Here is a 17,124-nt window from a genome sequence, read left to right as displayed (position 1 = left end):
CCTAAAGGTGGACATAAAAGGTAAAAGTAGGTTGTTAGTGGTGCAGTCAAGAACTAGATCCCATCATCTACAGTGTGAGATAGGTAGATAGACAAAATCCACTGAGGTTAAAGAAGAAAGAAAGTGCATCTTCTGTAGTAAAGGGTGCGTTGAAATAGAATAACACTTTATTTTTGAGTGCGTTGCTTACTAAGATATCGGAGAACAGTTTGAGGACAATTTGAAAGAGGGACACTTGCATTAGCACTTTGCAGAAGCAAGACTATACAAAACAACTAGTTTTTTTGTGGGGTGGGCTGGCATAGAAAAGAATATGAAACTGGTCCAATAGAACTTTCATTCATTCATCTCATTCAAAAAAAAAAAACAACAACAAAACCAATTGTTCTAGAAAAAAATATTAAACTAATGTGGATGAAATTGCATGCCATAATCTTGTGCATACACGTCCAAAACAATCAAATGCTTGAGACCCAATAAAAACTAAATGTAAAATGGATTTGTATAATTATTGACCAATTTATATGGCAAATGACGTGTTAATCGCGATACTAAGGCAGGGGTCCCAAAGGAGGGGCTACAACTCCATTTTTTAGGCACAAGAGGTCTCATGAGATTGATCATTTAGAAATTTTTCCTCCAAAATAGGAGCCCCTCGTTGCAGGCCTTTAAAATTGAGTAGGTGCAAATGGAGTGAAGCTTGAATGATCCCTACCAGCTTAGGAGAAATGTTTGCCAATTTATTCCCACCAAGACTAAAAATTTAGAAAGAAAATAAAGTTTTTTCCATTTTAAAAATATTTCATCAATTACACATTGCTTGAATTTAGGAGAGGAAATTTTAAGAGGAGATACAATATAAAGTTCATGGGACCACTGACATTTAAATATTCCTAAAGTATCTCAGCGACCATAGCTCTATTTTTAAGGAACCCCCTCCATGGCCGATAGCTAAGAGGCAACTTATATGCAGCCGTAGCCACTGTCTAAGTCTAATATTTTTATTGAATAAAGATGCATATAACTTAGACACCCCTCCATAGGACCTCAGCCTAATTACCAAAGCAAAAGGCTAAAGAGAGCAGGCCCTCCTTTTCGTTATTTTGAAAAAGTGGACGGTTCTTGTCGGGAGGATGGAGGAACGCAAATTTCAAACTTGAGTCTGAAATTCTGGTCTCTTCATATTCAGAACTAGCATTGGAAACCAAAGAAAGCCGAAGCTTGGCTGCAAAATTTGGGGTTAAAGACGACACAAGATCGGGTTGCAGGGTGTTAGCGTAAATATTTCTAAATATTTCTTTGTGTATCACAGGTATGTTCCATCACCATCTTCTATAGATTTATATAATTTATGAATTGGGCATTGGTTCTCAGATCATCTGATTGATATATCAAATTCCTTAGAATCTATACATATCTCTTTTAATACAATTCATTGTTTCTATCTATCGACTGGCATTGCTAAATATGCACTGCCTTCAAACAGTTTGGCCACATATCAGAGACAATTTTTAATTTTTGTTAGCATTGTTTATTCAACTTCAAAAACGCATATGTGAATATTAGCTGTTTGTTTTCGAGCTTTCCCATTTCTTCATCGTTGATGATAGTGGTTATGGGTTTAGCTATCCATGATTGGTCTTATTGCAATAATGGGATTGACTTTGCATAACCCATAACCCAAATAATGTGTCGGATACGTCCATTTCTGAAAAAAACCTAGTAATGTTTATGGTTTTCACTGACAGTTTTGGAACAGTTAGCAAGAATTAATATTTTAGACTGTAAGATACATGAGCCCCATTGATTATTAATTAAGAATGACAGAAAGTTTAATTAAATTCACGAATGTAATGCTTTCTTCATATGCATACCACTATACGTGATTGCATAATGCAGCACACATAATCCATTAGTCATCTTTCTCGTTTGTTGCTATAAGTAGCATCACAAGAGTTTCTCTAACCTAATCCCGTGGCACGCCTAAAAATCTGGAATTATTAATGTCAAATCCATATCCTTGATTTGCTTTTGGAGTTTGCTTCTTGAGTGGTTTAACATTTTTGTTTTAAAATATTGCCATTTCAAGTGTCATCTATCATTTTCAATGTGTCCTATTGTTATTTCGCACTTGGTTACTGTTGTGTGATTGATCACTTCCAATACATAGAAACATCATTACACTTCCATCTACCAAAAAATAGTATGAAAGCAATGGAATCAAATGAGAGAGGGTCATGTTCTGCTGAAAGCACACATGCTCCATTGCAAATGCGCCTCCCCACACCCTCTCCCCACCCCGTCATTTTTTCGCTTAGTGGCTTAGTGTTTAGCTTAGTTTGTCATAGGTGTTTGTTAGTTTTGACTTAGCTTGGCAGTAATTCTGGTCTCTTGGTCTCCTTGTAGTTGGGAAGGCTTGTGATATCTTGTCAAGTCCAGGTGAAATTTTGATCAATTTGTGTGAGAAGTGTGAAATATGAAAGGATATGGTTGCAAGAATTGGAAAAGTGTGATACTATGAAAATTTCACTTAGTGTAAAAGGTTGCCAAAATGATGTCAAAGATTGAGAATCAAGGTGTCAAGAGTGTAATTTGTAAAATGCTAAATGAAAATGTTGAGCAGAGATGAAATTTGAACTTTGCTAAGGAGAAATGAAATTCCAAATATAAAAGGGAAACAAGAAGAATTCCAAAAAAAATGAAACATCCTTAGAATTCTAGCTTAAAATCAAGTTTTCCTCCATCATTTCCACCTAAAAGCCAAGTTTCCACTTCCATTTCCACCTAAAACTTGATTTTTCTTAACCATTTTCACCTTAAAGTCGAGTTTCCACTTCCATTTCCACCTAAAACTTGATTTTTCTTATCCATTTTCACCTAAAAGTCAAGTTTCTACTTCCATTTCCACCTAAAACTTGGTTTTCCTTTGCCATTTCCACTTAAAGTCAATTTTCCACTTCCATTTCCACCCAAAATTTGATTTTCCTTCCCCATTTCCAGCTAAAACTCTCAAATCCGCCCAAGGCATTCATTTTCAACTAAAAGGTGAATCTCCCCCTTCCTTGCGTTTGCTTATTTCCACCTAAAACTCTGACTTTCACCCTACTCCTTGTTTCATTTCCACCTAAAACCAGAAATCCTGCCCTAGTGATGCAATACATATTACAAAATAAGCAGGGTTCAACACAGAATCGAGTTGAAACTTAAGAGAAATCAAGTCTTTAAATGGGGGATTCCAAAAAGGAGTTTTCTGAAAATGATGAAGGGCAATGAAATTCCTTGTTGCAGCATAGATTCCAGGGGGAAGAAAATGAAAAAAATTCAATTCCAAAAGAATTTTCTTTGAAGTGTCAATTTCCACCATAAATTTGAAAGTGTGCCCACCTCTTTTGTGGATTTCCACAAAGTCAGAATTTGAGTTCAAGAAACTTGAACATTTCCACCTAAATTCCAAACTTGCAGTCACCCTTGATGCTCATTTCCACCTAAATGATGAAATTACACCTTGAGTATTCACCATTTCCACTTAGAAGTGGAATTGTGCCCTAGAAAAAGGATAGAATTCAAGGTCAAAAACATGCAAAGGAAAAGAAAGAAAATGAGGTTTGAAATTCCAAATGATGAAGGTGAATGAAAATTCAAATCTGAGAAAGGAAAGTGCAAAATGAAGAACAAGGTGAAAAGTTTGAAGTAACAAGGTCGATTTCTACCTTAACCTCCAAATCCATCCTAGAGGGAATATTCCAGTTAAAATGTGGAATTCTGCCCCAAGCATTTTTCACTTCCACCTAAACTTGAAATTTCCACCTAAACTCTGACCTTACATTCCAATCTAAACTTTAGATTTCTAACCTTCCGTTTCCACCTAAACTTGAAATTTCCAACCTTATATTTCCACCAAAGTGTAAAATTTCTGACCTTTTGTTTCCAGCTTGATGTGAATTTCTGAGCTAAGAGGAATCCATTTCCAGCTGAAGCTCAAAATTCTTCCCTAGGAAGAAAAGGTCATTCAAAATGCAACACAATGTCTAAGTCGGGCGGCATTGAAGAAAATTACAAATTCTGAAATTCAACACGAGCACTCATATAAAGGACCAAAAATATCATCATTTAGCGACTCAAGGCAGATTTCCAAACCTAAACCAGAGCTCCAGAAGATCCGAAGTGATTTGCTTCATGCTATTCAAATTTCAAGGCAGATGCAAAGGGAATACAAACAGATTGGAGGTGAGTTAGCTCAGGATCAAAGTGAATTTTCACGTCAAAAGGGAAAATTTCAAATAAAAGAAGTAATTTCCAACATAAGAAATAAAATCAGATTGCAAAAAAATTGTTAAAACATTATTTTGAAGAGTAGTTTGATGATTGACATAACCATCGATAAGTATTAAGTGCGTTATGTTGAATTAACATTTTCCTTATCACAGCTATTAGCATCCCATTTTCTCATTTCCAATTATGATTCAAAATGTTCTCTCTTGTGTGATGCAAGGATTTAGATGATGGCATTCCAAGGATGAAGTGATCAAGTCATGTAAAGGGGCTGACGGAAGAAGATTCAATGATGTGAAAAAGGACAAGGTTCATACAATGCAGGGTAATGATAAAGAAAGACAACAATGCAAATGAGGATCCCAACGCACTAGAGGGGAATCAAATGGTGATTCAAGGAGACAGACTTCACAATATTAACAATGCAATTACAACATGGAGAGTTACTCTACAATGAAAAGCTTGACATTCAAGAGATGACAAGGGAGGACTTGGTAATTCAAGGAGAGAGAGTGACACATTCAAGAAGGCATCAAGGGATTGTTCTACAAGTGAAGGAAGCTACATTATCTTGGATTCCAAGATCAACACAAAGGACTGAACTATTACAAGGAGATCAAGCTTAAGATAACCTCCACGGATTAGAATTCCATAAACGGTGAAGGATGAAAATGAAGAACATTAATGGAGATGAAGCAATTTGGGAATATGAGCTATCGGTATTATTTACAAGTAGAAGACAAGTTTCAAAAGAGTTAATCAAAGCTAGAAATGATGAGTATGAAGATATATCTCTTCTTTGTGATCAATAGAGATTACAAGACATGCATGCTAAGGTGGTGCTTATTCATCTCCATCTAATCAAGTTACTCTGAGTTGACATGTCCAAGTTCGTCCAACTTGGCTCATTCACAATTAGACACATGGAAGGCATTTAATGTAATACTACAATGGATTTTCTCATTGGTTCATCCTTGAAAGAACATGTATTCAACAATTTGCAATTATCTCATTTGATAACATTAAATGTTTGTAAGTAGTGGTTATCACTAACCCTAATTAGGGTTTGTCTAAATTACCATGGTCATTGTTTTCAAATCAATATGGGCCCTTCATTGTATTTTAAAGGTCTATAAAGGCTTGGTCTTTTCATTTGGAAATTGTTAGAAGAAGATTATTCATTAGTTGGTAGAGTAGCAGTAGTAGTGGTAGGAAATAAAAATTATTGCTAAGATTATGTTGAAGTTAATATACAATTTTCATAGAAGGATGGTGGACCTTTGTGTGTTGTATCAACATTTTGCACGGATCTTAATGGAGAAATGCAAAGATGTATGACAAAATCCTTGGTTCATATCACTTGTAGTTTGTTGATGGCAAAGTGCAGTGTATTGTTAGTCTAAGTCCACTTGAGCACAAGTTCGATTGTATATGCACATTTGGATTACACCAATATTTGGTATTTAGATGAATGTTTGCAATATGAAAATCCTTCATTACCTTTGGAGATTGCATCAAGTTGTGTGTAGTTTGTTTTGTAGGTTTGACGAATTTGTTTATCTAAGCATCATCAATTGATCATTTTCCTTAGGATTATATTAGATTTCACTAACTCTTATCTTTTTAAATCTTTATTTGAAGTTTAAGCTGGTTTAGTTCAATTTTCGGTTGCTTTGTGCTAGATTATTCATGCTTTGTATAGAAGATAATTGATTATGTCTAGAAACATTTACACAAGTCCCCATGTGATTACTAGTAATATCAGATAATATTAAATGAGTTATATCCAACACAAAATTGCTAGTTCGCATTGTTACATTGTTTAGCATTTAGTGTTTCCTTGTACTAGAGAGGATAGAATACATAGAATTTTACTCTGTGCATTGGAGTGGTCACAAAACTCAAATCAACAAGGAGACATGGATCAATCAAGTTAAGAGAATTATGATAATGCTATCAGGACTTGCTGTGAAAAATATCTCCTGCTTTTCAAGTTAAGAGAAATCAATAATCATCAAATTTGCAAAGCTCTATAAGAGTGGCCCTGGTAGACAGGAACCATTGGCAGGGCGTAGAGAATATATAAGTGGATATTCATATCTACATTGAATTGTGGATCAACAACTAGTTAAGTTGCTTTGGTCTGGTGTCCTGGCTCTGGATGGTATGAATGGTCAAAAGTGGTTACCTCATTAGAATCGTTACATACTTAAATCAGATGGGACTTAAAACCAATATTGGGCTGCATTTGGAGGGTGCACCTCGTAGTGTCAAACACCCTCAATGTGGTTTCTCCGCAAGGAGTTCATTTTCATGTTTTAGAAAGAGCTGATTGTACCTACTTATCTGATCAATATGGTCATTCTTATGATCTGTGTCATAGATTGGGGCAGTGATTCTGGATGCACAATGTGCCTTGGAGCAACACTCCATTGTTCACTGATGCTGAGCTGCTCTCTTGCCTCAAAAACTCCTTTGATTCCCCTTAAAGTAACCTGCAGATCTGCTGCTTTTTATCCTAATACAGAAGGTTTGCCGCAAAAACTGGCCTGCAAGAATTGAACAATTTGTTGCCCCACTTTTCATCCTGTACCCATTATGAAAAAGTGGAAAATGGTCTTGTGTCTCAATTAGGTTTAGGTATGCCTGAGTCTGTTTCTTTTCCCCAAGTGCAAGGTCTCTCCATCAGGTTTACATCTTCCTTCTTCTCCCGCATTACATAACTGGGTGGGTTCCCCTTGTTGTTGTGAGTTTTGTGGGTAGTATAGGAACCTTCCGATGGAGATTCTTGGGTCATATCACGATCTTCACAAATTCATTTCCAAGAATGAACTTTCTCACAACTTATTATAGTTTGCACATAAAGAAAATGAAGTCTGCGGAAAACCTAGCATTGGCCTCTCCTTGGTGGAATTTCGAACTGCGAGGGTGATTTTCCGCAGAGGTCAACAAAAGAGGTATACAAGCTAAAACAAGGAGGAAATGAGTTGTTTTATGGATAGATTGTTCAGACATTGCAGTATTCTACCTCGGAGTTACTCAGAAATCATCATACTGATTGGAATAGCATCTGGCAGAAAACTCTGAAGTAGCTTCTCCATAGTGGGTTTTTGACCCAAGAAGTTAGTTTTCCGACAAAGGCATTTGTAAGGGAGAAAAGCAAGTGGGTTCCTTTTTCATTTTTGCAGCCCTTTTAAGATTTTTCGAAGCTTAGAGACACATTGACTTAAAGGGCTAAGTGAAAATAAGAACAAAGGCAGAAAAATAGAAGTTGCCTTCTCCTCGGCGGGTTTTCAACCCTTTGAAGCGATTTTCTACATCCATTGAAAAATCACTTCTGCAAACATGTTGGGCTCATAGATCAATCGTAGGATGCTTAAAAAGGATAATGGAAGCCAGTTGATCACATTTGGGAAGGTATCTTGAGCAAAATCTGGCTAGGCGGATTTTTCCCCACGGAGTACTCCATTCTTAATTCTGCGCAACTTGGTGAAAAATGAGAAAGTAAGTCTGTAATAAAGGAAAGTAACTGTTGGGCCAACGGGAACAGTGAAATGACATGTAAAAATCCGTTAGAAACCCCCGCATTTACTAATCTAACGGATTTATCCTTTAATTCACTCATGTGGCGCGGATCTTGAAGATTAACGGGTGGATTGAGATTTCTATATAGAGATGAACATAACGGATTTTCAAACTACCACTTTCTTATTTGAACTGTTATGCTGTTGAATTGAATAGCGATTTCAGAATCCTCACAGCTGCAAAGCTCTACTCTCTGTACTATTTTCAATTTTAAGATTTATAGTTCATCTCTATCTCAGTTAAGATGGCAACAAGATTCACTGGTTTCGTTGGATTGAATGGGATTAAGTTGACATTGCAGAATGTTACAGATACTTCACTCTGCTTCTTTGACATGCAAGATTTCCAAAGAAGGTTGAAAACAGAGCCAATCCACCCAATAACAAAGAAACTCCAAGGAAGCGGGCTAGTGGAAGCAACCAGGTTTCCAGTAGCAATTCAAGCCCCTGAGTTGATCGTTGAATGCATTAACCATTACAATTAGGATATTAAACAAATTATGTTGCCGGATCATATAGTTTTAATCTCAATTGACCGACAAACTGTAGTGAATTGCCTTCAGATTCCAGAGCAGGAAGAATTTTTTGAATTGACCATGGGAGGAGCCATGTCCGAGTTCTTGAAGAAGATGGTGTGGCGGAAGGAAATCATGAGGTCTTGGTTCCAAAAGCCACGAGGACCTAAGAGTAAGGTTCCTAAGACCCTTTTTGGCACTGATCTCAAGCCCGAAATCATGGACATCCTGGTTCTTTTGCATCGGTTGAAAGGTGAGGTAGAAGCACTCAATTTCGTAGAACAATATTTCTTTTTAGTGCAAATCATCTGTTCAGACACACATTATATTGATTGGGCGTATGAGGTGAGTGAACATCTATCCAGAGCTCTCAGTGCTGCAAAGTTCTACAATACCTTCTCCATGTCTTCTTTCCTAATTTATATGTTGGCTTCTTTACAATTGTGGCCGGCCCTTCCCAAAATAGAGGATTTTTCTGATGATGTAAAAAGTTATGAATTTTATCCATGCTTGCAGTTACAGAATAGTTATGCAGAGTATGTCAGGGTTAATGACTCTTTTACAATGAGGATTTGCAGGGAGCTACAAGGATGCTCGGAGAGGAGGTTTAGCCTAGAAGCGATGGCGGCCATCAGTCAGTTTGGTAGCTACTTCATTCAATTCTCATCCTTCTCATATTTGCATCTTGCAGCTTTCGACGGATTTCCTTTGAAGCTGCCCAAATACCCAAGCGACATGATTGTTCTCGTAGAGATCGTAAGACAAGCTATCTAAGTGAATGTGCTGAGCGCCAGTCTAAGGAAGAAGGGATATGAGTTCCCCATGAAGGTCGGGGCTTACAGTTGTGATTCTCGGTCTGATGCTAAAAACATGCTGAAGGCATTCGAGAATAAGTACAAATTGGAGGAATACGAAGTTGTGAGGTCCATGTTCGACCCAAATGGATATGCAAGGGAGGTGCTTCAAATCAGGAGTGTGATCAAACATCTCACCACTCTGGAGGATTATTGGGCAGATTGCAGAGATGAGTTGGAGAGCCGTGATCATGCATTTGGTAGACTCACGGTGGAACAAATAAAGACATATGGCATTGATCTCAATGTAGAAGGATTAGAGGATGATGGTCAAAATATGTATAGCAATACATATCTAACTAAATTAAAGGGAATTCCTATTAGTTCTGAGCCATATGTGGATGTGGAGGAGAGTCTCGATATTTGATGGCAAGGATAATCAAGAGAACTGGGAAATGGGTCGAGTGGACAACCAGAAAGAGCCGAAGTAAGGGTGCAACCACTCAAGCCTCTCCAACAGTTGCAATGCCTACTTCATCTCAGAGTGCTACAGTGGGTGTGACCATAGCTTCCACCCAAGGACCAACTCAACCTGCGGGCAGAGGTGATCAATCCCCAACATGTCATGATGGTTCCTTGCTAGTTATAGGAACCTAGACTGGCATTGAAGAGAAGAAAGTAGAAGAACCAAAGGACAATGCTCCTACTCCAGTACCTTCCCCACATACTACTCCCGTTCCATCTCCTCACACTACCCCTGCTCCTTCTCCACTTACCACTCCAATCCCATCCCCTCATCATAGCCCCGTGCCATCAGCAAGTGCTTCACTTTTGAGACTAGGTGGCTCCCCCATACAAATAGTAGACTTAGGGGATGGAAAAAGTAGCACCAGTGAGTCAGTTGAATCGAGTGAAGAGACGAACAAGATTTCGGAGATTGAGAATGGCCAGGCTTCTTCCAGATTCATCTCAAAGGACTCAAAGAATCCTTTCTCTTCAACTGCTGTAGCCATGACTCTAGTGAAGAAGAAGATGTTCAACATTGAATCACTCGGAACAGCTTCCAAGGTGATAGGAATTGATTCTTGGCTAGAAGATACTTTGGAAAGGAAAAGAAAGAGGAAAGATGAGAGTGTTTCTGCAAAAGACACTGTATCCCTCGCGGTTCATTCCGGGATTGCATTGGCAAAGGTCAAGAAGCAGAAGACTCTGTCCATACTTGGGCAAGATCCAGAAACAGGGCACTTGACAATGGAGATAGCAAAGTCGAATAAAGGAGGGAGAATTGAGGATATGACTCTTGATGATTTTACTTTGCATTCAATCGACCTTGGGGACGCCAGACATGATACAAAGGTTGGCTTGTGGAGATCGAGTAATGAAGTGATAGAAGGACAATTAGAGAGTCTCAAATTGTCAAAGATCAAGATGAAAGTAGAAATAGAAGAATTGAATAAGTTTATTAGGTAGCTAGTCACTCCACTAGCAACTATTTCTGGTATGTCTGTGACTCAGACTCCTAGTGTAGCTGAAGTGCAAGCTCTCATTTCCCAGCTCCAGGAAGATAGGCACTATGGCCAGATCAGTAGAGAGTGGATTGAGAGACTCAAATTAGGAGTTTCTCTCATAGATCAAATTGGAAATGTTATCCTCAGACTAGAAACAGAAAAAGATAACATATTATCTAACAGTAATACTCTGGCCGGAGAAAGAGTCAGGTGTGATGAATGCATCTCCCTTTTAAAGATGATCATCCAGATGAAAGCAAAAGAAGCAGTCGAAGCCAAGATTCTAAAGAAAGGGAATGAACCTTTGTTTGAATGGTTCCAAAGTATGCAGTTCAAGCTAGAAATGATCCAAGAAGCTGAGAAGGGGCTCAAGGAGATAGAGGGTAAAATAAAGAAGACTCAAGATAGAGAATTTGAGCTGATGAGAGGGCTACACACTGACTCTCAAACCAGTGGCCAAGGAAAGGACCTCATTAGAGTGGAAGTGATGAAAAGTAACTTCTCTACTTTTTTGGATAATTTGTCCACAATGGCTTCCAATAGCCAGAATAGAACTACAGAACTCCAGGCACTCAGTGGATGGATACATGTGTCCGTGGAGGAGTTGCTGGATCATTTGAATGCCGTAAAAGAGTTGGCAAGGAAACATGCAAAATGGCTCTTGAGATTTGCCAATATACATTTGCTCAATCATGAGGAGCTGATCCCAATAATGATTGCTGCCAAGTCACATAGAGCGAAAACAGAAAAGGGGAAGAAGTCTAAATAATTCTTGTTATGCCCCCTTTTTGTTTTCTTTTGTAATTTTGTAATATGAAAAACTGGCACCTTGCCATTTGTCACCCTCAGAAGATGAACCGATTAAACTTCCTTTGTAACGGTCATCTCAAGAACTCTATATGTATGAATTGAAAAGATTAATGAAAGGTCAACAAATTTTTGGTGTGAAGTACTTTTTGTTGCAGAGACAATTGAATGGTATTTTATGTCAATTATTTTCTGTTCCAGTTAGTATTGTATTTAGCTCATGTTTTCTCTTTCGTCTGAATTGGAACAAGGGAAGAACAGAGTTTTACCTCCCCTGTTTTGAGGCAACGGATGAATGTGATAAGTATTGTTATAGTTCATTCGACAAAGAGATTCTACTAGTATTTCCAATTTATTAGTCATAGTTTAGATTTGAATTAGCTTAGTTCAGCATCAGTTAATTATGTGGATGGAATTTATACATTCATAAGATGTATGGATGCATGAATCTGTTTTAGTATTGAGAAGTTTTTTTATCTACCTGAGTTGGATTTTATTTAGGTCTAGCTCGGTTATCCCTCTACTGTTCTCGGGTTAAGAACACACCCCAAAGTAGTTTAGGAAGAAAACAAAATTCATTGCAAATCTATTTCAGGGAGCTGTACCTACCAATTCAAAGGAAAGCTAAAATATCCATGAAGAGCTTTCCAACTGTTTGTGAGTAGATATTGTTCTGAATTGGGCATTAAAGAGTAATAACCTCAAAGAACAAATTTGTTTACCAACACAATTCTACATGGGGATAAATAAAAGTCAACAACATATTAAAGGCAATTTGTATACAACACGGGGATAAATAAAAGTCAACAACATATTAAAGGCAATTTTTATACAACACCTTGAGAATGCTAGTTCTACCATTACAAATATGTTCTAGTTTTCCAGTTGTGTTGGAAACCCCCAAAATGAAAAATTGTCTTCTGCTTGTGCTCTTTCACCTTGCAAGACTTCTTAAAACAAGATCCGATTGGTAGCATTAGCATAATGCAAATGTCTATGGATTAGGTTGTGTAGAGATTCTTTTCATCAGTGTTTCAAACCACACTCTAATCTGAAATGTTTATGAAAAAATTCTCTACGCAATCAAATTCAGAATCATTTGCATTATTCACTATGGATTGTGGAAATTTGTTATCATTAACTACTAGAAAATTAAAATTGATTGTTCCCCAAGTTTCTCAATCAACTATCAATTTCTACATACTTAAATAGACTTCAATTTCTACATACTTTAACACACTTGCACCCTAATTTTTATCAATCACTTTAAATGACCTGCCAAGTAATTTTTGCTTCGGCTTATCATCATATCAATAGAGAGGACTGGATTTGTTGCCCATGTACCTTGGCGGAGACGGAAATTGAGACTCACTTCATTTCTTGTTGCCCCATCTTCTATGAGATCAGAGGGAGGTATCACTGCTTGTTCAGAGAGTGTAGATACCTTTCAGCCTTTTTTAAGATACATAGATCAGCGATGCGTTGCACTTTACCTCCGAGAGACCATATAGCTTCACGACCACACTTTGCAGCTCTTATTCCCCTAAAGCTAGGCTTCGGACAGCTTAACACCGCCTTTTTCTTGCCCATGTCTCCTTCTTGGGGCATGAAGCGGCCTCCCATTACTCCAATCTCTAGCCACATCAGATCTATGACACTCTACAGTGGGTTCAATCAGCAACGTCACTCCTTTAGTGGTACTCAGAGAGGACCCGGGATTCTCGGTCGCTTTGGATCGTACCCTTTGGTGTTGGATTTCTTCTCGCTGAGGAAGGACCTGTTACTGAAATTTTGCACAATGTGTGTATGAAGACAAAGAAAGTGTATGAATGCCATTCATTTCACACAAAGAATGTCTTTTGTGTTAATCATCATAAGTTTATACATTTGATATTGAGTTGTTCAACAATTGATGAAATGAGAAAAGTAAATGTAGAATTACATATGCACCTCTCACATAATAAGTTTGTGAGAGTAACCTTAGCCTCTATTGCTAATACTGCCTATTCTATTCTATGCAAATGTAAAGAGCATGGAAATGGAAAATATAATAGGTATGAAAGAGGTTCATAGGTAACCAGTCGTTGCCATTTGAGAATTGACTGGCATCATCATCATCCTGGTTGTGTCATCACTTCAGTTGCCTCGAGTCATGCTCCAGTCTATCAGTTGTGTCCTGTAAGAAAAGAGAGATGAAATAGATTCCAAGGATCTAAGCAATGCTGGTACCTCATTCTCATGCATACATATCCTTTTCTAATGCTCCATTGTACATTTTCATAAAATGAAAGCAATATATCAGCAGGAGATCAGAAATTATATGCTAAATCTGATTTTACATGCAAATGATCATGAATGTCAAAGTACCACTTAGAATAATGAAGCATCAAAAGAACAAAAATGTATGATTTTTGATTTTTTTTGTTTCATTATGCAAGCAAGTGAAAGGAGGTAAAGAGGATGTTACAACAACAATGGTTATATAGATCTTCAAAATAGACAATGGGAAGACCACAACAAAGAAAGAACACAAAGAAAAAATGCAATGTTCACAACTATATTGTATGGCTGCTGGCAGAAATGATAGGTTTTCAAACGGAGGCATTTGTTGAAGTAAATAAACACTATAGTAGAAACCATAGATGGCCATTGCAAATGATATTAAAGAAGTTGTATGTCATGTTCCAGACACAACCTTTGATGGGAATGGATAGGCAAACATTACAACAACACCATATGAGTTTCCTGAGCAGATACATGCAAAAATGGTGCCTCATGAAGGTTTCAAAAACTTTCTTTCCAGCTAGGATCGGAAAATCAAGTGAGGTGCGTTGTATTTATTACAAGGGTGACTATGATTCTTCGAAACTTGCTGAGTTGTCTAGATTGCTTCTTGGGTTTCAAGGCAGAATATATAGTTGGAAGTTAAGTCAAATTTCCAACTCAAATTGAATGCCAACAAATTAGAAATGGCTTTTTGTAAATTTCAAGTAAGCCATAAGGTTCCCTGCATCTACAATGTGTTAAATATTTTAGCCTTATATGAAATTTTGGATATTAAGATTTATAAATGGAAAGTCTGTATTAACATATTTCTGGAGGAATTTGTTTGTGTATCCGAACAAGTGTCTCATATTTTATATCTTGTTTTATTTTGGGTCATGTATAGTTGCTGACAACGATTATCTTCTCCTTTCAGTTATGTATTGCAAAGGGGGTTATCGCATGAAGGCAACCTGATACATTCATGAAATGGTTATCAACGTGTGTGTTTTTGCTCTCCCGTCACCGCTTGTATCTCGTCATCATTCATTCCTCAAGTAATGGTGGAATCGGGAGCAGTTATAATAATCTTCCATATTATCTCACAGCAACCAATCATTTTGATGAGCGATTTCTTGATGAACTTTCTTCAGGTGAACAACATCATAAAATCTGCTCCCTCTTCATACACGGGACGAAAGATATATCAATCACACTCTCTTAGATTTCCGTCCATCATCTTAGTCGTGTTCAAGTTTCATGAAGTTTTGGTACTGTATTTAATTACTCTGATGTGTTCTGTATCATTGATTTTACCTGCCTTGATTAGAGGTGTCTGAAAGGATTGTTTGTTCATGTATTCATAAAGCAGTAAGCTCTGACTTTTTGTAATGAAGTTTTCTACATAAATAAAGGATTCATTTTTGGGGCTGGGTTGTTTCCCTCAGCTTAGAGGGTTTTTCCTAGGATATATAGAGATGTTTGATTTTCAGTTTCTAGTCCAGATTTAGCATGGTATCGGAGCTAGGCTTATGATCTTTAAGGCTGGATTAGATTTCTTCTCTTAATCTTGCTTCTTCATTTCCATCATGGTGCCTGGTTTGAAGGTTGAAGATCGACTGGAAGGAGCATCTAATTTCATTTCTTGGAAATCTAGAATCTTATTAGTTCTTGAGGAAAATGATCTTTCATTTGTAGAATCTGAAGTTCAAGAACCCATTGACCTTGTAGAAAAGACAACTTGGAAGAAGAATACAATTCTGGCCAAGAGGACTATCATTGACTCCATGAAGGATCATTTAGTGCCTACTGTCTCCAAGCTAAAATCTGCCAAGGAGATGTTTGATTCCCTGCATAGCGTGTATGAGATAAATAATACTAGTAGAACTCTGGCACTTCGTATGCAAATTCTTCATATTAAGATGTGTAAAAGCGACTCCATTGTATCTTTCTTCTTGAAGATTTCTGAGTTAAAGGATCATCTGAGTACTATTAGAGAGATTGTCAACGACAAAGAATTGGTTATGCTTGCAATGAATGGTCTCCCTCATTCCTTGGAATCATTCATTCAAGGCATCAACAACATAAGTGATTTACCAACCTTTGAAAGGTTAATAATTGATTTTATCCAAGAGGAATGTCGGCTGGAGGCTAGAGGGAGTTCTTGTAAATCTCACAATGTGAAAGATCAAGTGCTTACTTCTCACACTTCAAGGAAAAGAGGAAGAAAGAGGTATTTCAAAAGGTTTGAAGATAAAAATCCTTCCTCATCTTTTGATTTTAAAAGAAAAAAAAGATTTCTCCAAGATTAAATGCTTTAGGTGTGAAAAATTGGGTCATTTTGCTAAGCATTGCACTGTGAAACTCAATCTTCATAATGTGGCTGTGTCTGGACTTTGATACGAAAGATTCTTCTCCTTCAAAGGATTCTTGTGATCATTCAGAAGGTCTTGTACTTATATCAGCTTTGTCTAGTCATGTACAAGCTGATAGCAATACTTGGTTGATAGATAGTGGTGCTTCTCGTCACATCTCCAGGTTCAAGCAACATATTTCGAATCTGATTGAAACCGACTTTCATCTTCAAGTGATCATTGGTGATGATACTTTCATCTTATTCTGTTAAAGGGGCAGGGAACACCTTCTTAAAATTAAAATCTGGTATTCCTCTTCATCTTAGTGATGTTTTATTTGTTCCTAGTATCAAGAGGAATTTAATTTCCGTTTCAGCATTAGAAGATAAAGGTTTCAATATTGCTTTTTTCTAATGGAAGTGTGGTTGCTTGGAAGAAAGATTCTGATTTCAGTTTGGCTCAAATTATTGGAGAACGTCATGGAAGTCTCTATAAGCTTTCAGCTAATCAAGTTCAAGTTCTAAATCATGTTGCTTCTAATACTAATTTGTTATGGCATAAGAGATTTGGTTATCTCAACTTTAAATCACTTTCATCCTTAGGGAAGTTTGTTGTAGGTCCCCCTCTTCTCAGCCCCTCATGATGGTGTTTGCAAAGGTTGTTCCCTAGGAAAATTTTCAAAGAGTCCCTTTCATTCAAGTGAAAGAATATTTAATTATGTATTAGAGCTGATTCATTTAAATCTGTGTGGACCAATGTCATCAGCTTTCTTAAGTGGTTTTGGTACTATGTCCCTTTATTGATGATTGTTCTTGCAAGACATGGATTTACTTCCTTAAATCCAAAGAGTCTAATGAAGTCCTATCCAAGTTGAAAACCTTTCAGAAAAGAAAATTAAAACTTTTAGATCTGATAATGGAGGTGAATTTATTTCAGATTCTTTTCAATCTTTTTGTGTTGAAGCAGGAATCAAAAGGGAGTTTTGTGTCTCTTACAATCCCCAACAGAATGGGTTTGCTGAAAGAAAA

General features: G+C 37.2%; 1 protein-coding gene across 5 annotated transcripts in view; it reads left to right on the top strand.

Moving 5' to 3' along the window:
- Positions 1-889: 889 nt before the first annotated feature.
- The window catches only part of LOC149577277 (mechanosensitive ion channel protein 1, mitochondrial-like), a 192,922-nt gene continuing 176,687 nt past the window's right edge, over positions 890-17,124 (top strand). For 2 of the 5 annotated variants that reach the window (XM_089823145.1, XM_089823136.1), the window contains exon 1: positions 890-1,312. The gene's annotated coding sequence lies outside the window, so the exon portion shown is untranslated. The remainder of the gene's footprint in view (positions 1,313-17,124) is intronic. The other 3 variants (XM_089823131.1, XM_089823126.1, XM_089823121.1) reach the window with 3 other exon arrangements.

Source organism: Cupressus sempervirens, chromosome 1, assembly GCF_028749045.1.
Source record: "Cupressus sempervirens isolate cs-2001-9-10 chromosome 1, ASM2874904v1, whole genome shotgun sequence".
NCBI lineage: Eukaryota > Viridiplantae > Streptophyta > Pinopsida > Cupressales > Cupressaceae > Cupressus > Cupressus sempervirens.
The sequence above is the reverse complement of the archived record's forward strand: the minus strand, read 5'-3'. Positions and strand labels throughout refer to the sequence as shown.